We start from the raw sequence: 27,390 nt of genomic DNA, 5'->3' as shown, positions 1-27,390 counted from the left end.
GAGGTGGGGTGATGCATAAAACAATAGTTTGAAATTAGCACAGATACCGTTCCATCAACCAAATATGTAATAGAAAAGACCTACTCATTGCTCAGTGAACTGGACTCAACACACCTTATTCACCACAGAAGAATATATCCGCGTAGTAAGAATCTTAAAAAGTATTTATTGATATTTCTCGGTAAGTGAATATAGTGGGTGTAAAGGGGCACAAACACAGCATTGAAAATCAGCTAAATCCCATTATAAATACAAATTACAAAAAAAGCAAAGATAGTGAAAGAGAGAGAAATTCTTACAAAATTCGTTCAGTGGCTGTGATGCAACCTGGATTGACCACATCTAGACCCACAGCTGGAAGAGACATAAGGCTGGACACTCTTGGGGGCGACCGGATTGGTGAGGTTGTGTGAGCAAATGCAGACCCTTTAAAGTAATACTGCGTGCTACCCATTCCATGGGTCAGAAATCTCCAGGTTCAAGGGAATCTTCCTACAGCTAAAACATGCATGGGAAACCCAGAGGATGGTACACCATATGATTGGGAAACGTTTCTAAAACGCACCTCATTTTTCATCTCGTGGTGCTCGGGTTCGCCATTCCAGCTGCTTTACCAACAAGCTCCCCACTTGGAGAATCAGCACCTTTAACCTCCTGTTTCGTACAGTTTGCAATTTGTCCAGAGGTTGAATGGGTAGAGGGGGAACCAATGAGAGATCAGCTCTAGGTGTTTGGACAGACACATGTCACTCTAATTTCCAATCAGGAAGAAGAATTAACCAAAGGCTCTGCCTGCCCCCCGGAACCAGAATAGGGCCTGAAGCAGTCCTGCGGTTTGGAGGCCAGCTCCTAAAAAGGCGAGTTGAAAAATGGATCTCAGAGGCACTAAAATTCACAAACCTGCAGGATAATAAATGATAACTTTCGTACCTTATTGAGGTAAGGCAACGAAGAGGATTTGAAAACAAGGCAGAATTGCAGGAAACCGTTTTCAAGAGGTAGATCGGAGTTGCCTTTAAAGCACATGAAAAGCGGCAGAACTTCGACAATGATGCAGTTGGCCAAAAAGGGCGTACGTTTTTTTTTCCTGAATATATTCAGGAAAAAACGCGTACGCCCTTTTTGGCCAACCAAGCAAGTGGGCAATGCAAATCAGCACTACAAAGAAGTCTCACTTCGCATCGTTCAAAAGGGGTTTTACCATGTTTGAAATTCCAATATTTTAGCCTGACACGTTTTTGGATTTTAGAAAAAAAAAATTTTTAATGAGACAAAAAATCTTTTTTATGACCCAAAAAGACAGCAATAGTTTTATATTTTTATCTATTTCACTTGCACACAAAAGTCTCACGGGGTTATGTAAAGCAGTCCTGTTGGATGCTGTGCATGGTGCAAATATGGATTAAAGCTTTGGAATCTTAAGCTTCACTCACCTGAAACTTTTAAATTAGGATGCAAGCAATCCTTTCCAACATTTGAACAGAGAAAGACACTGTTTTTATTTTATTTGTCAGGTAATTAATCTGTCTTTTGCCCCAAGGAGAGAAACACCTGGCACTTCTATCAATGTGTTGTACAAAAATCTTTGAACACAGAGTGCAAGCAGAGGCTGATACAAGATGTGAAAGAAAAAAAAAGAGAGAGAGAGAGACCCCTGTGGCATTTTCTCCTAACTTATTGCAATCTCCCATTTGAAATGTGGGAATAATCAATCTTCTGAGGAAAAAGGCCCAAGGAAGCTTTTTGCTTTTGTGGAATAATGCAATGCCTAAAGATTTCATGAGGCAAGAAGAATTAATGAGAATGACCATGAGAAATCAAGAAAAGTCAGATCCATGGATGAAGTGATGTTTACCTCTGTGAATCAATAAGAAGTAGGAGCAAATGAAAAGAGAGCTGAATACAACATTTTCTGAATAAATGTAACCTTGCAGCTGTCATAGACAAATTAATGCTCACTATGATACAACATATTTAATTCAGAAAGTTAACTTAAATTTAAAGCTTAACAATTAGATTTATTGAAGAAACGAAAACATATTTGTGGTTTAGAATATATAATGTGTTCTGCAACAGATAAGAAGATTACATAAATAAATAGAAATAAGACTAAATAGAGGAAAATAACAAATTAGATGTTATTAACATTAAAAACTGACACTCATCTAAAGAAAGAGGAGAGACAGAAAGACAGAAGAACTTATATCAAGTATATATTTAAAACTCCTAAATAAGAAGTCTTCAGATGTTAAAAAAAAAAAAAAGTCTTCAATAAGAAGATAATGTAATAGCAAAGATGGGAAAAATATACCAAAAGATATTTCAAGAAAGAGAGTACAGAACGTTAAGTAAACATATCAAAAGATGCTTGGCTTCTTAGTAGTCAATTAAATGCAAAAAAGTCATACCTGGAATTATCACTCACCAACCAGAAAGTTCAAATGAAAATGACAGGTATTATCAAGTTTGACAAGAATGTGTGTAATCCTTGAATCTCATTCACTGCTGCTGAGGATGAAAAATCATACAAATGTTTTGAAAATATTTAGAAATATCTAAAAAGATAAACAGATGAAAGCTATGAGTCAAAAATTTTACTACTACATGTATATTGAACAATAATTTATACACATACCACCAAAGCTCAAGTTCTAGTATGTATATACCAGTGCAATTCTCAATAGACCCAAACTGAAAATCACTCATATTGTAATACATTTTGGAAAAAATTAATTAATAGTTAAATATTTACACTATGGAATCCTATGCAACAGTGTCAGTGCATGACAACAACAACAGGCAACCATATAGGCGTATTCATAAACAACATAAAATAAAAAAGCCCAATCCAAAAGTGATTTTACTGTGCCATTACATTTATATAAAATACAAAATACAGGTAAAGTGATCTTTTTGTTAGATACCAGAACAATATTAAACCTTAAGGGGAGTCACTAGAATTGGACAAGGGGGGTTCTGAGTATCTGGCAATTTTCTGTGTCTGTATCTAGAAGCTATGTATAGAGTGTATGCAGATTCTGAATTTTCTGAAATTTGTCATTTCCTTACAAACCATGCATATTTTTAGTTGTTTTTTATACATAACAAAAAGTAAAAATGATAGACTAGGGAAGGTAATTATATTAGCACTTTAATATCCATGCTTTTCAAGGTGGAAGTGAAAGGTATTAAATACTTGACACTGTGATTACTTCTTAAAAGTAAGGTGAAAATTTCAGATTAATAAATAAGACATACTTCTTCATATATCATACTCAAAGAGGAGGGGTAGAAAGGAGTATTATTTTTTTTTATTTAATATAGAACAGTTAAGATAGAAAATAATGAAAACAGACTAGGTTTAAAAAAGAGCACACTGGACTTCCCTGGTAGCTCAGTGGGTAAGAATTTGCCTGCCAATGCAGGGGACAGGGGTTCAATCCCTCGTCTGGGAAGATCCCACAGGCTGTAGAGCAACTAAGCCCGTGTGCCACGACTACTTGGCCTGCGTTCTAGAACCTGCAAGCAACAACTACTGAGCCTGCGTGACACAACTACTGAAGTCCATGCACCTAGAGCCCATACTCCACAAGAAGAGAAACCACAGCAAGGAGAAACCCATGCACCACAATGATGAGTAGCCCCTGCTCGACACAACTAGAGAAACCCTGTGCAGCGTCGAAGACCCAACACAACCATAAATAAATAAAATTAAGTATTGTGACTTGTGAGATGACTCACTCATGTGGCTGTAAGTAAGAGGCCTCAGCTCCTTGCCACATGAATCTCTCCTTAGGGCTGCTTGAGTGTCCTCATGACATGGCAGCTGGCTTACCACAGGATGAGTGATCTAGCAGAAACCAAAGCAGAAGCTCCAATATCTTTTATACCTTTGGAAGCTGCACTTTGTCATTTCTGCAATGTCTTATTAGTTAAAACATCAGCCCTTTTCAACTGTGAGGAGGCACACAGGTGCGTGATGACTGGGAGATAATTAGGGTATGATTAGGGCCTTCTTGGAGGCTGGCTACCAAGGTGGCTGACTCACCGAACACTGAATTTTGTTTTCTTCACTGATGGAGAGAAAATGGTGAGTGAATCTCATTGGTGTTCTTTGAGATGTACCAAAGCTAGCTCTTGCTCTCACCCCCAGCTGTGTGACTGAGAGGGTCTTGGTGCTCCAGCCGGGTGTCAGGCCTGTGCCTCTGAGTTGGGAGAGCAGAGTTCAGAATACTCGTCTACCAGAGACCTTGGGCACCTTGTAATATCAAAACGGCAAAAGCCTCCCAGAGATATCCGTCTCAATGTTAAGACCCAGCTCCACTCAAAGACCAGTAAGATCCCGTGCTGGACATCCAATGTCAAACAACTAGCAAGACAGGAATGCAGGCCCACCAATTATCAGAGAGGCTGCCTAAAATTATAATAGGTCACAGACACCCCAAAACACAACACCAGATGCGGACCTGCCCAACAGAAAGACAAGATCCAGACAAACCCACCAGAACACAGGCACCAGTCCTCTCCACCAGAAAGCATACACAACCCACTGAACCAACCTTAGCCACTGGGGGCAGACACCAAAAACAACGGGAACTACGAATCTTCAGCCTGCGTAAAGGAGACCCCAAACACCGTCCACAAAGCCAAATGAGAAGACAGAGAAACACAGAGCAGATGAAGGAACAAGGTAAAAACCCACCAGACCAAACAAATGTAGAGGAAATAGGCAGTCTACCTGAAAGAGAATTCAGAGTAATGATACTAAATATGATCCCAAATCTTGGAACTGGAATTGAGAATATACAAGACATGTTTAACAAGGACCTAGAAGAACTAAAGAGCAAACAAACAATGATGAACAACACAGTAAATGGAATTAAAAATTTTCTAGAAAGAAACAATAGCAGAATAACTGAGGCAGAAGAATGGATAAATGACCTGGAAGATAAAATAGTGGAAATAACTACCACAGAGCAGAATAAAGAAAAAAGAATGAAAAGAATTGAGGACAATCTGAGACACCTCTGGGACAATGTTAAACACACCAACATTCGAATATAGGGGTCAGAGAAGTAGAAGAGAAAAAGAAAGAGACAGAGAAAATATTTGAAGAGATTATAGTTGAAATATAGTTCCCTAATATGTGAAAGGAAATCGTTAATCAAGTCCAGGAAGTGCAGAGAGTCCCATACAAGATACACCCAAGGAGAAACATGCCAAAACATATATTAATCAAACTATCAAAAATTAAATGCAAAGAAATAATATTAAAAGCAGCAAGAGAAAAACAACAAAAAACATACAAGGGAATCCCCATAAGGTTAACAGCTGATCTTTCAGCAGAAACTCTGCAAGCCAGAAGGGACAGGCAGTACATATTTAAAGTGAAGAAAGGGGAGAAGCTACAACCAAGATTACTCTACCCAGAAAGGATCTCATTCAGATTCGACAGAGAAATTAAAACCTTTACAGACAAGCAAAATCTAAGAGAATGCAGCACCACCAAACCAGCTTTACAACAAATGCTAAAGGAACTTCTCTAGGCAGGAAACACAAGAGAAGAAAAAGACGTACAATAACAAACCCAAAACAATTAAGAAAATGGTAATAAGAACATACATATCAATAATTACCTTAAATGTAAATGGATTAAATGCTCCAACCAAAAGACATAGACTGGCTGAATGGATCTGAAAACACGACCGGTATATATGCGGTCTACAAGAGACCCACTTCAGACCTAGGGACACATACAGACTGAAAGTGAGGGGATGGAATAAAATATTCCATGCAAATGGAAATCAGAAGAAAGCTAGAGTAGCAATTTTCATATCAGAAAAAAGAGACTTTAAAATAAAGACTATTACAGGAGACAAAGAAGGACACTATATAATCATCAAGGGATCAACCTAAGAAGAAGACATAACAATTGTACATATTATATTTATGCACCCAATATAGGAGCACCTCCATACATAAGGAAAAGGCTAACAGCCATAAAAGGGGAAATCGAAGGTAACACAATCGTAGTAGGGGACTTTAACACCCCTCTTTCACCAATGAACAGATCATCCAAAATGAAAATAAATAAGGAAACACAAGCTTTAAATGATACATTAAACAAGATGGACTTAATTGATATTTATAGGACATTCCATCCAAACACAACAGAATACACTCTTTCTCAAGTGTTTGAGGAACATTCTTCAGGATAGATCATATCTTGGGTCACAAATCAAGCATTGGTAAATTTAAGAAAATTGAAATTGTATCATGTATCTTTTCCGACAATGCTATCAGAATAGATATCAATTACAGGGAAAAATCTGTAAAAGAATACAACCACATGGACGCTAAACAATACACTACTTTATAACCAAGAGATCACTGAAGAAATCAAAGAGGAAATTAAAAAATACCTAGAAACAAATGGCAATGAAAACATGATGACCCCAAACCTATGGGATACAGCAAAAGCAGTTCTAAGAGGGAAGTTTATAGCAATACAATCCTGCCTCAAGAAACAAGAAACATCTCAAATAAACAAGCTAAACTTACACCTAAAGCAATTAGAGAAAGAAAGAAAAAAAAAAAAACCCAAAGTCAGCAGAGGAAAGAAATCATAACGGTCAGATCAGAAATAAATGAAAAAGAAATGAAGGAAACAATAGCAAAGATCAAAAAAACTAAAAGCTGATTCTTTGAGAAGATAAACAAAAGTGATAAAACCATTAGCCAGAGTCATCAAGAAAAAAAGGGAGAAGACTCAAATCAATAAAATTACAAATGAAAAAGGAGAAGTAACAACTGACACTGCAGAAATACAAAGGATTATGAGAGGTTACTGCAAGCAACTATATGCCAGTAAAATGGACAAATTCTTAGAAAAGCACAAACTTCCAAGACTGAACCAGGAAGAAATAGAAACTATAAACAAACCAATCTGAAGCACTGAAATTGAGACTGTCATTAAAATCTTCCAACAAACAAAAGCCCAGGACCAGATGGCTTCAAAGGCAAATTCTATCAAATATTTAGAGAAGAGTTAACACCTAGCCTTCTCAAACTCTTCCAAAATATAGCAGAGGGAGGAACACTCCCAAACTTATTCTATGAGACCACCATCTCCCTGATACCAAAACCAGACAAAGATGTCACAAATAATGAAAACTACAGGCCAATATTACTGATGAACATACATGCAAAAATTCTCAGCAAAATACTAGCAAAAAGAATCCAACAGCACATTAAAAGGATCATACACCATAATCAAGCTGGGTTTATCCCAGTGATGCAAGGATTCTTCAATACATGCAAATCAATGTGATACACCATATTAAAAAACCTGAAGGATAAAAACCATATGATTATCTCAATACATGCAGAAAATGCTTTCGACAATATTAAACAGCCATTTATGATAAACCTCTAGAAACTAGGCATAGAGGGAACTTTCCTCAACATAGTAAAGGCCATATATGACAAACCCACAGTCATCATTGTTCTCAATGGTGAAAAAGTGAAACCATTTCCACTAAGATCAGGAACAAGACAACGTTGCCCACTCTCACCACTATTATTCAACACACTTTTGGAATTTTTACCTACAACAATCAGATAAGAAAAAGAAATAAAAGGAATCCAACTCGGAAAAGAAGAAGTTAAGCTGTCACTGTTTGCCACTAGATGACATGATACTATATATAGAGAATCCTAAAGGTGCTACCAGAAACCTACTAGAGTTAATCAATGAAGTTTGTAAGGCTGCAGGATACAAAATTAATGTACAGATATCCCTTTCATTCCCATACACTAAAGATGAAAAGTCTGAAAGAGAAATTAAGGAAACACTCCCATTTACCCATGCAACAAAAGGAATAAAATACCTAGGAATAAACCTACCTAAGGAGACAAAAGACTTTTACTCAGAAAACTATAAGACACTGATAAAATAAATCAAAGATGACACAAACAGGTGGAGAGATATACCATGTTCTTGGATTGGAAGAATCAACACTGTGAAATGACTATACTACACAAAGCAATCTACAGATTCAATGCAATCCCTATCAAAATACCAATGGCATTTTTCAGAAAACTACAACAAAATATTTCCCAATTTGTATGGAAACACAAAAGACCCCGAACAGACAAAGCAATCTTGAGAAGAAAAACAGAGCTGGAGTAATCAGAATCCCTGACTTCAGACTATACTACAAAGCTACAGTAATCAACACAGTATGGTACTGGCACAAAAACAGAAATATATATCAATGGAACAGGAGAAAAAGCCCAGAGATAAACCCAGACACATATGGTCACCTTATTTTTGATAAAGGAGGCAAGAATATAGAATGGAGAAATCACGGCCTCTTCAATAAGTGGTGCTGGGAAAACTGGACAGCTACAGGTAAAAGAATTAAATTAAAAGACTCCCTAACACCATACACAAAAATAAACTCAAAATGGATAAAAGACTTAATGTAAAGCCAGACACTATAAAATTCTTAAGGAAAACATAGGCAGAACACTCTATGACATCAATCACAGCAAGATCCTTTTTGACCCACCTCCTAGAGAAATGGAAATAAAGATAAAAATAAAAACATGGGACCTAATGAGACTTAAAAGCTTTTGCACAGCAAAGGAAAACGTAAACAAGATGAAAAGACAACCTCCAAAATGGGAGAAAATCTTTGCCAATGAAGCAACTGACAAAGGATTAATCTCCAAACTTTACAAGCACCCCCTGCAGCTCAATATCAAAGAAACAAACAAGCCAGTCCATAAATGGGCAGAAGACCTATTAGACATTTCTCCAAAGAAGATATACAGATTGCCAGGAAACACATGAAAGAATGCTCAACATCACTGATCATTAGAGAATTGCAAATCAAAATTACAATGAGGTATCATCCCACACAGGTAAGAATGGCCATCAATCAAAAAATCTACAAACAGTAAATGCTGCAGAGGTGTGGAGAAAAGGGAACCCTCTTGCACTGTTGGTGGGAATGTAAATTGATACACAGACACTATGGAGAACAGTATGGAGGTTCCTTAAAAAACTAAAAATAGAGCTACCATATGACACAGCAATCCCACTACTGGGCATATACCTGGAGAAAACCATAATTCAAAAAGAATCATGTTCCACAATGTTCATTGCAACTCTATTTGCAATAGCCAGGACATGGAAGCAACCTAAGTGTCCATCAACTGATGAATGGATAAAAAAGATTTTGCACATCTTCAATATAAAATGGAATATTATCAGCCATAAAAATAAATGAAATTGAGTTATTTATAGTGAGGCGGATGGACCTAGAGTCTGTCATACAGAGTGAAGTAAGTCAGAAAGACAAAAACAAATACTGTATGCTAACACATATATATAGAATCTAAAAAAAGAAAAAAATGGTTGGGAAGAAACTACGGGCAGGACAGGAATACAGACGCAGACGTAGAGAATGGACTTGAGGACATGGGGAGGGGGAAGGGTAAGCCGGGACGAAGTGAGAGAGTGGCATTAACTTATATATACTACCAAATGTAAAACAGATAGCTAGTAGGAAACAGCTGCATAGCATGGGGAGATCAGCTCAGTGCTTTGTGACCACTTAGAGGGGTGGGAAACGGAGGGTGGGAGGGAGATGCAAAAGGGAGGAGAAATCGGGATATATTTATATGTATAGCTGATTCACTTTGTTATACAGCAGAAACTAACACACCATTGTAAAGCAATTATAGTCCAATAAAGATGCTAAAAATAAATAAATAAATAAATAATTTATACCTCCCCCAAATTAAGTCTTTTTAAAAATAAATAAATAGGGCTTCCCTGGTGGCGCAGTGGTTGAGAGTCCGCCTGCCGATGCAGGGGACGCGGGTTCGTGCCCCGGTCTGGAGCCTGTGCTCCGCAACGGGAGAGGCCACAACAGTGAGAAGCCCGCGTACAGCAATAAATAAATAAATAAATAAATAAATAAATAAGGGTACTCAATAACATGGTAACTCTAAACCTAAGTATTTTCAATACTACAGCAAAGGTAAATGGATTAATGTCTCCTATTAAACTGTAATTTTTTATATTATGTGCAACTAAAATTTTTTCCCAATATACAGGTAAAATAAAATAATTACTTTAGAAAGGTGAAAACATTCCATGTATTTAAAAACAGTAAAACGATAAGCATATGATATGCATCTTAGATAAAGTAGTGTTTAATTTCAGAACAATTTGTCATTATTGTAACTAGTACTATTATCCCAATTTCTTAAAAATATTTCAATACTTTTTCTATTTGAAAAAATACTTTAATATTTTTTTCTTTGCTCTTTTGTGGTCTAATACATGGTAAGTATTTAGCTGCTAACATAACTTAAAAATATATGTTGTTTTTTACAGCCAAACAAAACGGAATCAAGAAGAAATAGATAACTTGAACAGACTGATCACTACAAGCAAAATAGAAACTGTAATTTACAAAAACTCCCTACTAACAAAAATCCAGGATCAGATGGTTTCACAGGCAAATTCTACCAAATATACGAAGCAAAACTTACACTGATTCTTCTCAAGCTCTTCGAAAAGATTGAAGATTAAGGAATACATCCAATGACATTCTATGAAGCCACCATCACCCTGATATCAAAGCCAGATGCGGGGGGGGGGGACTTCCCTGCTGGCACAGTGGTTAAGAATCCATCTGCCAATGCAGGGGACATAGTTTCAAGCCCTAGTCCGGGAAGATCTCACATGCCGTGGAGCAACTAAGCCTGTGTGCCACAACTACTGAGCCTGTGATCTACAGCCCACGAGCCATAACTACTAAGCCTGATAGCCACAACTACTGAAGCCCACGCACCTAGAGCCCATGCTCTGCAAAAAAGAAGCCAGTGCAGTGAATAGCCCGCACACCACAACGAAGAGTAACCCATACTTGCCACAACTAGAGAGAGCCCGTTCACAGCAACAAACACCCAATGCATCCAAAAATAAATAAATAAAGAAATTTACTGAAAAATAAAAAAACACAGATGGGGACTTTTCTGGTGGTCCTGCAGTTAAGATTTTGCCTTCCAGTGCAGGGGGTGTGGGTTCAATGCCTAGTGGTGGAGCTAAGATCCCACATGCCTCACAAATAAGAAACCAAAACATAAAACAGAAGCAATACTGTAACAAATTCAATAAAGACTTAAAAAAAAAACAACACAGAGAAAGACACTAGCAAAAAAGAAAATTGCAGGCCAATATCTCTGATAAATATGGATGCAAAAATTCTCAACTGAATATTAGAAAACCGAATCTGACAGCACTTAAGAGGATCATACACCATGATCGAATTTGATTCACCCCCGTGTCACAAAGTTGTTTCAACATATGCAAATCAATCAACATGATACACTCCATCAACAAAGGAAAAACACAAAACAAATGATCATCTCAATAGATGCCAAAAAAGCATTTGAGAAACTTCAACATCCATTCATGATAAAAACGCTTACCAAAATGGGTATAAAGGAAACATATCTCAACATAATAAAAGCTATTTATGACAAACCCACAGCCAATATAATATTCAATGCTCATGACAAAATATCAAAGAAGCACGGAAAAGTGATGGAGGAGATGGAGAAATTTCTCAGTGTGCAGGTGCAGGATCAACATCAGCGCTAAATCCTGCTCAGCTTATGGTGATTCAAGAAAAAGCTAAAAGCCTTTATGAAGACTTGAAGAAGAAACACGGGAAAGAATCAGAGGGCATATTTTTTAATGCCAGCCATGGCTGGTTTCATCGGTTCAAGAGTAGAGCCAACCTCAACAAGGTAAAAGTAAGTGGAGAGGCAGCAGGTGCAGATAGGGTAGCTGTCCAGGAACTTCCTGAAACACTTCGAGAAATTATTGATGATGGTGTGCATTTGCCCAACCAGGTGTTTAATGGGGATGAGACACAACTGTACTGGAAGAGGATGCCAGACGGAAGTTACATCAGTAAGAAGGAAAAGTTGATGCCGGGCTGTAAAGCAGCAACAGACAGGCTAACTGTTGTTTGGTGGCAATTCTTCCAGTGATATGAAGCTGAAGCCTCTCTTAGTTTATCATTCAGAGAACCCAAGAACCCTTAAAAACATAGCCAATGACTCTCTTCCTATTGTGTGGAAGTGTAACCCCAAATCCTGGATTACACAGGCCACGTTCCAGGACTGGTTTTGCCAACACTTTATCCCAGATGTAGAGAAATATTGCTTGGAGAAGGACGTCCCAGAAAAACATTCTTTTGCTGCTTGACAGTGCTCTGGGCCACGCCCCTTTCATGGATGACTTTTCCCAACGTCAAAGTAGTGCATCTGTCACCGAATACTGCATTGCTCATCCATCCTATGGACCAGGGAGTTATAGCGACTTTCAAGAAATAATATTTATGTCACACTTTTTGTCAGGCAGTAAAGGTAAGTGAGAAATCAGGAAGAACCTAGGGACAATTTTGGAAGGACTATAACATCTACAAGGCCATAAAAAACATTGACTTTGCATGGTGTGAGTGTATGTTGGTCACCATGAATGGGGATTGGAAGAACCTTTGCCCACAGTTTGTTCATGATGTTTGTGGATTTGAGAAGGCAGATCAGAAGTCTGAAGAGGTCTTCAGCAACGTAGTGACCGTCAGTGAGAAGCTGGAGCTAGATCTGCAAGAGGACGATTTCACTGAACTCCTTGCTGTGCAACATGAGGAGCTTACTGATGGAATTGGAGGCGCAGAGAAAGGATGAAGAGGGATAGGAGGAAGAAGAAGTAACTGAAGAACTGAAGAGATTAACGACACAGAAAATGCCAAGGGCATCTTCTAAATTTGAGGAGGCACTGTTAGTTTTTGAGGCACAGGGCTCGAACCTACAATGGTACCCAAAGGTGGCAGCAGCCATTCAGAATGCAAACCAGTGGTACCATGTCATCATCTATGATGAGAAGAAACGAGCTACAACTCAGACATCAATGGATCATTTTTTCAAGAGGGTAGATAGAATTAAATCCAGCAAGGAACCAGAACCTGTGTCATCAATGTCAGGTATGAGTGAAATTGGAGCTTGCCCCCTGTCTCCCACTGCTGATAATCCTTCACCTCTACCATCTCCCACCTCCTCTCCCTCCTCCAATCAGTAACTCTTCTCGCCTGTTCCCTCGATGCCAGCCCCAGTATCCCAGCTGTTGTACTGTATTACTGTACTTTTCAAGTTACTGTACTGTAAGACTAAAAATGTCTTCTTTGTTTTTGTGCTTGTTTCTTATATACTGTTTGTGTGAAAAGTATTATAAACCTATTATGGTACAATACCATATAGCCGACTGTGTAACCTGGGTACCTCGGCTAACTTTGTTGGACTTACAAACAAGTTGGACTTACAAATGCACTCTTGGAACAGAACTTGTTCATACGTAGCGGACTTACAGTAAAAGCAAAAAAGAAACAGGAACTAATCAAACTTATAAGCTTTTGCACAGCAAAGGAAACCATAATCAAAATGAAAATACAACCTATGGGCTGGGAGAAAATATTAGCAAATGATGAGACTGACAACGGCTTAATTTACAAACTATACAAACAGCTCCTACAACTCAATAACAATATAACAAATAACTCAATGGAAAAATGGGTAGGAGACCTAAATAAACATTTCTCTAAAGAAGACATACAGATAGCCAATAGGCACATGAAAAGATGCTAATCATCACTAATTATTAGAGAAATGCAAATCCAAATTACAATGAGGTATCACTTCACACAGATCAGAATGGCCATCATTAAAAAAAATCTACAATTAACAAATGCTGGATGGGGTATGGAGAAAAGGGAACCCTTCAGCACTGTTGGTGGCCATGTAAGTTGGTGCAGCCACCATGGAAAACAGTATGGAGGTTCCGCAAAAAAACTATAAAGAGAGTTGCCATATGATCTAGCAATCCCACTTCTGGACATATATCTAGACAAAATTATAATTCAAAAAAATATATATAACCCTATGTTCATAGACGCACTATTTATAATAGCCAAGACATGGAAACAACCTAAATGTTCATTAAAAAATGAATGTATAAAGAAAGTGTGGTATACGTATACAATAGATATTACTCAGACATAAAAAAGAATGAAATAATGCCATTTGCAGCAACATGGATGGACATAGAGATAATGATACTAACTGAGGTAAGTCATAAAGGGAAAGACAAATACCATATAATATCACTTACATGTGGAATCGAAAACAGGACACAAATGAACATGTCAGCAAAACAGAAACAAACACACAGATATAGAAAACAGAGTTGTGGTTGCCAAGGAGAGAGTGATGGAAAGATTGGGAGTTTTGGAATAGCAGAAGCAAACTATTCTACATAGGATGGACAAGCCACAAAGACCTACTGTACAGCAGGGGAAACTATATTCAGTATCCTGTGATAAATCATAATGGAAAAGAATATATATATATATATATATATATATATATATATATATATATATATATATATATGACTGAATCACTTTGCTGCACAGCAGAAATTAATACAATAATGTATAAAGGCTGCAGAGGGTGTGGAGAAAAGGGAACCCTCCTGCACTGTTGGTGGGAATGTAAACTGATACAGCCACTATGGAGAACAATATGGAGGTTCCTTAAAAGCTAAAAATAGAACTACCATATGACCCAGCAATCCTACTACTGAGCATATACCCGGAGAAAACCATAATTCAAAAAGATACATGTATCACAATATTCACTGTAGCACTATTTACAAGAGCCAGGACATAGAACCAACCTAAATGTCCATCAACAGAGGAATATAGAAAGAAGATATGGCCTATATATATAATGGAGTATTACTCAGCCATAAAAAGGAATAAAATTGAGTTATTTGTAGTGAGGTGGTTGGACCTAGAGTCTGTCATACAGAGTGAAGTACGTCAGAAAGAGAAAAACAAATACTGTATGTGAACACATATATATGGAATTCAGAAAAATGGTACTGACGAACCTAGTGACAGGGCAGGAATAAAGACACAGATGTAGAGAACGGACTTCAGGACACAGGGCTGAAGGAGACACAGGGACGTAGTGAGAGAGTAGCACTGACATATATACACTACCAAATGTAAAAGAGCGAGTGGTAAGCTGCCGCGTAGCACAGGGAGATCAGCTCGGTGCTTTATGTCCCCCACAGGGGTGGGATAGGGAGTCTGGGAGGGAGCCTCAAGATGGGGGGATATGGGGATATATGTATACATTAAGGTGATTCACTTTGTTGTAAAGCAGAAACTAATACAGTGTTATAAAGCAATTATACTCTAATAAACATGTATTTTAAAATACCACAACGTTGTAAATCAACTACACTAGAAAATATTTCTTAAGTGAAAAAGGTTTTTTGAATGTATGTTTTATTGTGTGTGTGTACCACAGGTTCAAGATATATGAATTATGTCAAATTGATTACATTGTTCTTCAAAATAAAGAATTTTTGATATTCTACATCAGCTGCATAATATAAATGCAGAAAAACTATATTTTTTTTCTAAAGTTCAGAAATACCCATTTTGCTCATTCAGTATACTATAAACCACTAACTGTTAAAAAGGGATTCATGACCTCTTTCTTCCAAAGAAATATTTCTGCACTCACACAAGTTTAATAGAATGTTCCACCATGAACTGGCTTCCCACCTTAGAGACACGAGATTTACATCCTGAAATCTCTTTCTTGCAAAAATGTCCAATTAGCATCCTAGCATTACAGAAAAGAAATGCTTTTTGCCAGATCTCAAATTACATACAACTTTATCACGACATCATGTATGTTTTTTTTCCACACACACAGACTGCATTTTATTTTTACAAGAGAAAAATCAACTGACACCAAACATTGTAAATGTATGACCACAGCAAAAGCAACAATGACTGTAATTACCAAACATGAAACACACTCATACTATTGTCATAATATTGACATTCATTCCAGGAATCCTCCACAGCTCCTTTATTTTGCAGTGAAAGACACCATTTTTTTTTTTTTTTTTTTTTTTTGCAGTTCGCGGGCCTATCAGTGTTGTGGGCTCTCCCATTGTGGAGCATAGGCTCCGGACGTGCAGGCTCAGCGGCCATGGCTCACAGGCCTAGCCGCTTCGTGGCATGTGGGATCTTCCAGGACCGGGGCACGAACCCGTGTCCCCTGCATCGGCAGGCGGACTCTCAACCACTGCACCACCAGGGAAGCCTGACATCATATATATTTAAATTATCAGCACTCACCTGAGATCTTCAAAAATCAACAAAAACATAATTTTGTGCTCTCTTTCATTTATTCTGGTTCTAAGTGGTCATTTCTAAACGAAAGTATTTAAGTATGTTAACATCATCTTATAACATCATATTTCAAATGACTACCGTCTCTCCAAAGATGCAATATGAGGAACTCATAATTAGGCTCTCCAAAGTTTTACTCTTTGAATCTGTATTACACTTCTGCTGAACTTCACACTGTTCATTATTCTCTGAGAATATTCTTTTTCTTGTATGCCCATCTCACATGCTCTTTCATTTCATGAAGTTTTTTCCTACAATTTTATGCCTAGTTTATTTCTGAGAAAATGCATTATTCCAGATTGATAATTATAGACACAAAGACTTCTATATAATTCCCTGAGAGTTTCAAAAACTCCTTCTTTTTTTTTAAATACGTAGATTCTGAAGCTCTCCACAAAGCATTACTAAAATTGCATTTACATAGTATCTACATATTAATCACACATTAATGCATTTACAATTGTATTATGCTTTATTGCTAATTTTGGAGCGTAAACGTAGCTGTCTTATTTACCACCCTCTTGGAAATCACTTTAATATTTGCACTTAGGACTTGAAAGAGAATGGATAAATAAAAACCTGAAGAATATGCAAATACAATTTATATATTTCTCATAAAATTAGGTGATTATCTAACCTTTATCCAGAAAAAAGAAGAGCCCACATACTCTGCAGTCATGATACTCGAGAATGTGTGGTCTTCCAGCAGGAAAACATGCAGTAATCCACGTGGCAGAGTTTACCTGTGACCAGCTGGGGTTAGTGTCCTATGCATTCCTTACATGCAACATATCAGGAGTGGCCAAACTGAATTTGTCAGTTGTGGCAATAAGTATAATGAAGATTTGTAGCAGGTCATGCTCATATATGCAGCACAGGTACAATCAACATTTTGCTCAATTCTGGTAGATCTAAATCTGTATCTGTTACCTTGTCTTTAACGAGGAAATGTCAGAACTGACTTACCAAAAAAAAATGTTTTGTTTGTTTGTTTTAATTACAGTCACAGTGAGTAAGACATAGCTCAGAACAACTAATGTGACTTAGTGATTCTCTCATCAGGAAATGCAGTTTCTACTTCCCTGTTTATTCTCCACATCTTGTAGTAAGTTAAGTTTCAGTGAAAGATAAATCTACAGGGTGAAAAGAAAAGAAAACTTACATGTGTTGATAAGATCATTCTGACAGGTTTTACCACGTATGTCAGTGCTTCTGGTGATGGACACAAGCTAGAGCTCCCTACTCTGACATTTTCACTGATGTCATTCCCCTTGACCCTCAATTTGAAAGTGGATAAAAGTTTTCTATGTTTTCCTCTTTAAGAAATTAAATAAAGAATGCTGTCTAGACATGATCCTCTAATGACTTTCAGTCAGTGGTCATCAAGAGAAGAAAAGCACAGAATCTCATCCCCACAGAAGGGTGACATTCAGTCAGGTAAGAAAATTCTCCCCAAAATCAGAGCTTCATCTTTAACATTCAATCAAAGGCTTTCACAGGTTCTTCATACTCTGCACCCAGCTTTACCATACGGGATTGGCTCTGAGAATCTCACACCAGATGACTGACAAACATGTCATAGTACACTGATCTGGGACCAGATCCTGCCTCTCTTAATGATCTCCCGCAGGGACATTGCAATATTCTAGGATATTTCCTGGAGCCCTCTACTCTATACAAGTACACTTCCAAGTAGAAACAGAAGCTTTGATTCTCACTGGGACCCCTGCTCTGTCCAACCAACCTCTCTAGAAATATGATGTTCTAATCTCTCCTGATTAGAACATTGCACGGTCTCTCACTGTGCTAATTTAGTAAAGGTAAAAGAGAAACAAGAAAGAGCAAACTATGCAGGGAGCAATATATAAGATTCCTTTACTTAATGTATTTATCTGATATACACAAATATTGAGAAATATAGATTCATTTCATAATGGTCAAGAAAAGAGGAGGAGGAACCTCCATGCCAACAGTATATATAAATTGGAATCAATCCTGCATAAGCTCCAGCTAAAGCTTAGCTACAAGGTACTAACTCTTCTCATAAAGCAGCAATAGTTCTCCATCATTTGAAGCACACTGAGGACTCAGACAGCTGGACACTGAGGGTGTAGTCTCCTCACTCGAATTCTGTACCTGCATCACAGAGCAATGAAATATTCCCAAAGAATTATTAAGGATGAGGTGGGGAGCCGAAATAAAAAAGATGAAACCACAGTCTGCCCTACCATCCGTTCTGCTGGATATTACCACCATCTTGGCCCAGTATGACCTTCCCACTTTTCTCTGGGCCTCCCTACTTCCCACCTCCATCCTCTCATTATATCTTACCTCCACTTGGAAACGACTCTAGTTTTTCCACTGATCTTCATCAACAAGCAATCCAAATAGCAACTGTGTATATAACTCCTTAGAAACTTCAGGTATGACTCAGTAATACATGACCTTCGAAGTCAAAAGTTTTCCTAATTCCCTTTATTATTATTTTTTCCAATTTCCATGTACTTACACTCTCAGGACCTCCACTGTCCTCAGGTTCGTCTTCCCTGCAAAATCTGTCAACTTAGACATAGACTTAAGTACCACCTTCTAATTATCTTCTAGGGAATCCAGTTTTTAAAAAAGCCTCAGCAAGCCTTATGGACTTTATTAAAGACTCTTAAAGATAACCCATGGGAGATAGCAGTACACCCACAGATATCTATTTAATACACCCTCAGAGGAATTTTGTTTCTTTTTTATAAAGTCTCTTCTGTCCAATGAAGACTCTCAGCTCTTCTTCTTCAACATATGCAGTGTCTCACCCTTCTGATTACTCTCTGCTGTATCCCAGGGCCACTCCCTTTCCTGATATTACATTCTTTCCCAATTTTGTATGTTAGTAACATCAAATAACATAAAGTATAACATGTTAATTATTATAAAGTGCACCGTTCAGTGATATTAAATACATTCATATTATTGGGCGATCAACATCGCCATTTATCTTTCTAATTCTTTTCTACATTTTAAAACTGTAACTCTATATCCTTTAAACATAACTTTCCTTTTTGTTCCATAACCACCTGAAAAGCATCATTACCCTCCCAATTTCTATGGTTTTGACTACACTAAGTACCCCATATAATTGAAATAAGTAGTTGCATTGTTATGACTCACTAAAAGTCACAAAAATGGCATATTTGGTAGCTAAATTTCCTCAGGATTCATCCATGTTGTAGCATATTCCTAGATGTTTTCCTTCTTAACACTGAATAATATTGTATTATATGGGTATACCACACTTTGCTTATCCAGGAACTAGTGGATGAACATTTAGGTTGCTTTCATATTTTAGCTACTGTGATTATTACTGCTCTATACACTGCAGTACAAATATTACTTTAAGACCCCGATTTCAATTCCTTTGGGTATACCTCATAGTAAAAATTTCCTGGATCATGTAGTAATTCTATTTTTCAATATCTGAAAAATTGCCATACTCTTTTGCAAAGCAGCTGTATCATTCTACATTCCCACTGACAGAGCACAAAGCTTCCAACTCCCTCACATCCTCACCAATACTTGTTTTCTGCTTGTGTATGTGTCTGTGTGCTTGTGTGGGTATGCATGCACACAAATATATAAACATGCATTTAATGATATGGAGCATCTATTCAAGTGCTTAGTCATTTGTACATCTTTTTGAAGAACCATCTATTCAAGTCTTTTATCCATTTTTGAATCAGGGTGTTTGCTTCTTGTTGAGTTGTAGGAGTTCTCTGTATATTCTGAATAGAAATCTCTTGTCAGATACATGGCTTTCAAATATTTTCTCCCATCTTGTGGGTTGCCATTTTATTCTGTTTACATTCCTTTGATACACATTTTTTAAAATATGTACTGCAAATTGTTTATTTTTTTGTTAGCTGTACCTTTGTTGTTCCTTCGTTTCATATTGAGGAAATCACTGCCAAATACAATGTCATGAAGCTCTTCTCCTGTGTCTTCTTCTAAGACTTTTTATTTTATTAGGTCTTATATTTAGTTTTTTGATATGTTTTCATTAATTTTTGCATATGACGTTAGGTAAGAGTCCGTCTTCCTTCTTTTGCATGTTGACAACAAGACTTCTCAGCATCATTTGTTGAAAATACTATCCTTTCTACTTTGAAAAGACTTGGCAACTTGTCAAAACCCATTTGGCCATATATCAGGGTTTATTTCTGGGTGTTCTATTCTATTCTATTGGTCTTGAATAAGGGAAAAAATAGTATAACCTATCCAGGTTGATGAAGAACATAAAGAAAAACCAGGACTGAGAATTAGGAGGGCAATATAAAAAAGCAGGGAGTAAAAGACAGTGTGAGAGAAGATCTTGTACTTGCAAGTTCATGGAAATATGATCATGTTAAATCACTAAACGCCTGACTTTGAACAATACCGTAAATGTGCTAGCAAGAAACGTAACACTTACCCATCTCTGGGAAATAAAGTATGGGCAAAAAGATAAACTACACACAAATGTATTTAAAAGGGAAGGGTTTTCATGGTGTGAGAATATTGTGGGATTTGAAATACAATTTACTTCTGTTCTACCATTGTCTCTAAAATTTATCAAAGTGTATATACAAGCAATTCCAATTCTGGTAATGTGCTTGACAGGTTTAATATGAACTTCAGCAGACCAGTAAATGTACATTGATAGTAGGACTGTTCCCTAATCCAAAAAACAAAACACAAAAACTGGAAAGACTAGAGTTCACTTTGTCAACACACATACAGATGCAGCGATGGTTAACGGTCCAAAAAAAGAAGGTGAGCATGGGTGCAAGAGGTTAATCCCCAGTGTGGTGTGGGGTGCAGAGTTTGAGGGTAAAACCGGTAGAAAATGCTTTTGTTCTACCCTTGATTTTTGAGGTATGGAAATTCACAGGTCACTACCTTCATTTCAAAATGAATGAATGCACTATTCAATTTTTTTTAAAACAGGAGAAGTAAACATGAGTGATAATAAATTTTAAACTGTCGCTGGTCAAATAAGATACTAAGAAAAATTAAATCATATGATTTAAGAATGAAGTGGAGAGATTGTCTAAGATGGTAGCATTCAAAGACCCAGAGCTTGATGCCTCTCATGGGCACACCAAAGTCACAACTGTTTACAGAACAGCAATTGATGAAAAAGGCCGGGACCTACCATAAAAGATGTTTTAGAGCTAAAGATATAAGGAAGGCACCTCGGCAAGACAGGAAGGAAGGGCAAAATCTCAACAGAGTCAAGACCCATCCCCCCAGGTGGGTGGCCCACAGATGGGAGAATAATTACAATTTCTGAGGTGCACCCAGGTGGCAAGGGGTATGAACCCAACATCAGGCTCCCAAGCCCAGGGACCCTGTTCTGGAAAGAAGGGTTCCTAGAAAGTTGGGCTTTGAAGACCAGTGGTGCTTATTTTCAGAGAGCCAGAGGGTTGTGGGAAATAGAGATTCCACACTTAAAAGATGCTCACGGGGCTTCCCTGGTGGCTCAGTGGTTGAGAGTCCACCTGCTGATGCAGGGGACACGGGTTCGTGCCTTGTTCCGGGAGGATCCCACATGCCGCAGAGCGGCTCGGCCCGTGAGCCATGGCCGCTGAGCCTGCGCGTCCAGAGCCTGTGCTCCGCAACGGGAGAGGCCACAGCAGTGAGAGGCCCGCGTACTGCAAAAAAAAAAAAATGCTCACAAAATCCCACATGACCCGAGAATCAGAACGGAAGCAGTCATTTGAATGGATCCTGGGTCACACCTACCTCCTGGTCTTGGAGAGTCTCCCAGAGAGTCCAGAGGCAACTACAGCACAGCCTCAGGGACACAGACACTGGCAGCAGCCACTTGGGGGAGCTCCTTCTACCTCGTGGCCACTGGTACCAGCAAGCGTAATTTCAGAGTCCTCCCTCTATCTTTTTAGCCTCAGGGTCTAGCCCTACCCATTTCCACCAGACTATAGACACAAGTACTAGGATGCTGCAGGCCAAGCAACTGACTGAGCAGGGGCATAGCCCCATCCACCAGCAAACAGGCTGCTTTCAGACCCTCTCAATGCACAGCTGCCGCTGGACATGGGCCCAGCCACCAAAAGCCCCAGGACCAGCCTCCACACCTCAGTGGAGAGGCACCAGCCCCAGAGTCCTTGGCCCCTCTGACAAGTGAGCCTGCTCTGGCCTTGGAATCAGTCCCACCGCCGGCAGGTGATTACTGCACAGGGACTGGATGGAGCTTGGACCTACCCAACAACAAATCTGCTCTAGCAGTGGGATCAGCCTCATACACCAACAGGCACACACCAGCTCCAGGAATACCACAGCCCAGCAGCCTGTGTGACCAGAACACTCACTTGCAGGCCAGAAGCAGCCATGGACTCGCTTGGGTCTTGACCCTGCCCATCAGAATGACAGCACAAGATTAGGGATACCCCAGACCCTGCAGATAGCTGTGTCAGGAACAGTGATCCAACACCAACTCTGAGACTCCTGGGCCCTGCAGCCAGAACTCAGGACCTGTGTCTTCCTCCCAGTAGCCAGCATCACCCCAGTGACTGGGCACTAGCCCTGATATCACCTGGACTGCAATTCTACCCATAAGTGAACCAGCACTAGATTTGGTGTCCCACAGAGTCGTGCAGCCAACTGCCTTATGATTTAGCCTCACCAAGCAGCACAGACAGCCTCCATACAAGGCAGAGTCTGTCAAACAAGCAGTCTGGGGGCAGCCAAGCCTACCAGACCACCCACAGCAGTCAGCCCACCACAATAGAAGAGCCCAAGTAGCCCACATAGGGGGTACACCTAGAACATATAGTTCTAGTGACCAGGGGACAGTGGGCTGCTGGGACACATAGGACCTCTCCTACAAAAGGCCACTTCTCGAAGGTCAGGAAATGTAACGAACCTACTACATACACAGCAGTAAAAACAGCAAGTTAAGAAAAATGAGGTGACACTGAAACACGATCCAAATGAAGGAACAAGGTAAGAACTCAGGAGAGGATCTACGTGAAGTGGAGGTAGCCAACCTCCTCAACAAGTAGTTCAAGGTAATGACTACAGAGATGACCAAAGAACTCAGAAGAGGATCTACGTGAAGTGGAGGTAGTCAACCTCCTCAAGAAGTAGTTCAAGGTAATGACTACAAAGATGACCAAAGAACTCCGAAGAGGATCTACGTGAAGTGGAGGTAGCCAACCTCCTCAAAAAGTAGTTCAAGGTAATGACTATAGAGATGATCAAAGAACTCAGAAGAGGATCTACGTGAAGTGGAGGCAGCCAACCTCCTCAACAAGTAGTTCAAGGTAATGACTACAAAGATGACCAAAGAACTCAGGAGAAGATCTACGTGAAGTGGAGGTAGCCAATCTCCTCAAAAAGTAGTTCAAGGTAATGACTACAGAGATGACCAAAGAACTCAGGAGAGGATCTACGTGAAGTGGAGGTAGCCAATCTCCTCAAAAAGTAGTTCAAGGTAATGACTATAAAGATGATCAAAGAACTCAGGAGAGGATCTACGTGAAGTGGAGGTAGCCAACCTCCTCAAAAAGTAGTTCAAGGTAATGACTACAAAGATGACCAAAGAACTCAGGAGAAGATCTACGTGAAGTGGAGGTAGCCAATCTCCTCAAAAAGTAGTTCAAGGTAATGACTACAGAGATGACCAAAGAACTCAGGAGAGGATCTACGTGAAGTGGAGGTAGCCAACCTCCTCAAAAAGTAGTTCAAGGTAATGACTACAGAGATGATCAAAGAACTCAGGAGAGGATCTACGTGAAGGGGAGGTAGTCAACCTCCTCAACAAGTAGTTCAAGGTAATGACTACAGAGATGATCAAAGAACGCAGGAGAGGATCTACGTGAAGGGGAGGTAGTCAACCTCCTCAACAAGTAGTTCAAGGTAATGACTACAGAGATGACCAAAGAACTCAGAAGAGGATCTACGTGAAGTGGAGGTAGCCAACCTCCTCAAAAAGTAGTTCAAGGTAATGACTACAGAGATGATCAAAGAACTCAGGAGAAGATCTACGTGAAGTGGAGGTAGCCAACCTCCTCAACAGAGAGTTCAAGGTAATGACTACAGAGATGACCAAAGAACTCAGGAGAAGATCTACGTGAAGTGGAGGTAGCCAACCTCCTCAAAAAGTAGTTCAAGGTAATGACTACAGAGATGATCAAAGAACTCAGGAGAAGATCTACGTGAAGTGGAGGTAGCCAACCTCCTCAAAAAGTAGTTCAAGGTAATGACTACAGAGATGATCAAAGAACTCACTAGAAGATCTACGTGAAGTGGAGGTAGCCAACCTCCTCAAAAAGTAGTTCAAGGTAATGACTACAGAGATGATCAAAGAACTCAGGAGAAGATCTACGTGAAGTGGAGGTAGCCAACCTCCTCAACAAGTAGTTCAAGGTAATGACTACAGAGATGATCAAAGAACTCAGAAGAGGGTCTACGTGAAGTGGAGGCAGCCAACCTCCTCAACAAGTAGTTCAAGGTAATGACTACAGAGATGACCAAAGAACTCAGAAGAGGATCTACGTGAAGTGGAGGTAGCCAACCTCCTCAACAAGTAGTTCAAGGTAATGACTACAGAGATGACCAAAGAACTCAGAAGAGGGTCTACGTGAAGTGGAGGTAGCCAACCTCCTCAAAAAGTAGTTCAAGGGAATGACTACAGAGATGATCAAAGAACTCAGGAGAAGATCTACGTGAAGTGGAGGTAGCCAATCTCCTCAAAAAGTAGTTCAAGGTAATGACTACAGAGATGATCAAAGAACTCAGGAGAGGATCTACGTGAAGTGGAGGTAGCCAACCTCCTCAAAAAGTAGTTCAAGGTAATGACTAGAAAGATGATCAAAGAACTCAGGAGAGGATCTACGTGAAGTGGAGGTAGCCAATCTCCTCAAAAAGTAGTTCAAGGTAATGACTACAAAGATGACCAAAGAACTCAGAAGAGGATCTACGTGAAGTGGAGGCAGCCAATCTCCTCAACAGAGAGTTCAAGGTAATGACTACAGAGATGATCAAAGAACTCAGGAGAAGATCTACGTGAAGTGGAGGTAGCCAACCTCCTCAAAAAGTAGTTCAAGGTAATGACTACAGAGATGATCAAAGAACTCAGAAGAGGATCTACGTGAAGTGGAGGTAGCCAATCTCCTCAAAAAGTAGTTCAAGGTAATGACTAGAAAGATGATCAAAGAACTCAGGAGAGGATCTACGTGAGGTGGAGGTAGCCAATCTCCTCAACAAGTAGTTCAAGGTAATGACTAGAAAGATGATCAAAGAACTCAGGAGAGGATCTACGTGAAGTGGAGGTAGCCAATCTCCTCAAAATATAGTTCAAGGTAATGACTACAAAGATGATCAAAGAACTCAGAAGAGGATCTACGTGAAGTGGAGGTAGCCAATCTCCTCAAAAAGTAGTTCAAGGTAATGACTACAAAGATGACCAAAGAACTCAGGAGAAGATCTAAGTGAAGTGGAGGTAGCCAATCTCCTCAAAAAGTAGTTCAAGGTAATGACTATAAAGATGACCAAAGAACTCAGGAGAAGAGTGGACGACCAGAGCAAGAAGGTAGAATTTTTTTTAAAAAGAGTTAGAGCACTAAAGAACAACAAAACAGAGATGAGGAATACAATAACTGAAATGAAAAATACACTAAAAGGAAACTACTGTAGACTAAATGACACAGAGGAATGAATCAGAAAACTGAAGGACAGAGTACTGGCAATCACTGAAGATGAACTGTAAAACAATAGATTAAAATGAAATGAAGAAAGTTGAACAGACATGTGAAACATCAAGTGTACTAATATTTGCATTATACTGGTCCCAGAAGCAAAAAGGAAAGAGAAAGCAGTGTAGAGCATACCTGAAGACATAAGAGCTGAAAACTTCCATAAACTGGGAAAGAAAACAGACATCCAAGTCCAGTAAACACAGTAAGGCCAAAACAGGATCAACCCAAAGAGGACCACACCAAGACTCATTGTAATTAAAATGGCAAAAAAATAAAGATAAAAAGACACTATTAAAAGGAGCAAAGGAAAAGCAACAAGTTACAAACATGCGAACTTGCATTAAGTTATCAGCTGACTTTTCAGGATAACCTCTGCATTCCAGAAGGGAGTGGCATGGTATATTTAAAGTCATGAAAGGGAGAAGCTTATAACCAAAAATACTCTACCCAGCAAGGCTCTCCTTCAGATTTGATGGTGAGATCTAAAGTTTTACAGAGAAGCAAAACTAAAAGAGCACAGTATCACCAAACCAGCTTTATGAGAAATCTTAAAGGGGCTTTTCTCAGTGAAAAAGAAAAGGCCATGACTGAAACATAAAAATTAGAAAAGGAAACTTACTAACAGAAAAACCTCATTGGATAAGGCAAATATTCAACAAAGGCAGTAAATCAACCATGTACACAGCTAATAGGAAGGATGAAAGAAAACAGTAATAAAATCATCTATATTCACAATAAGAAGTTAAGGGACACACAAAACAAGTAGATGTAAAATATAAGGTCAAATTCAGTAACTGTGGGGGAGCAGGGTAACAATGCAGGGTTGTTAGTGTCCATGTAAAATTAAGAGCTCAGCAACTTAAATAATCACACACACACACACACACACACACACACACACACACACAACTGAAAGAAATCCAAACATAATATTAAAGATAGTCCTCACATCACAGATGAATAAAAGGGGAAGAAAGGAACAGTGAAGAAATTAAAGAGGGATTCTAAAAATACCAAAGAGAAATGAAAATGAACACACAGTGATCCAAAATCTATGGGACACAGCCAACGCAGTTCACAGGGGGAAGTTATAGTGATACAAGCTTATTCTTAGGAAACAAGAAAAATATCAAATAAACAACCTAACATTACACCTGAAGGAATTAGAAAAAGAAGAAAAAAACAAAACTCAAAGCTGTCAGAAAGAAAAAAATTAAGAAAACAATACCATATGCAATCACACTAAAAATAATAAGATACCTAAGAACAAACACACCTAAGCAGGT

At 38.8% G+C, this 27,390-nt stretch overlaps 1 long non-coding RNA gene across 7 annotated transcripts in view; it reads right to left on the bottom strand.

Moving 5' to 3' along the window:
• Positions 1–27,390, bottom strand: part of LOC132478336 (uncharacterized) — a 68,653-nt gene that overhangs the window by 32,900 nt on the left and 8,363 nt on the right. The window lies entirely within an intron of this gene.

Source organism: Mesoplodon densirostris, chromosome 18, assembly GCF_025265405.1.
Source record: "Mesoplodon densirostris isolate mMesDen1 chromosome 18, mMesDen1 primary haplotype, whole genome shotgun sequence".
In the NCBI taxonomy this organism is placed as follows: Eukaryota; Metazoa; Chordata; class Mammalia; order Artiodactyla; family Ziphiidae; genus Mesoplodon; species Mesoplodon densirostris.
Note: the sequence above shows the minus strand (reverse complement) of the source record. Positions and strands in the feature narration are given on the sequence as shown.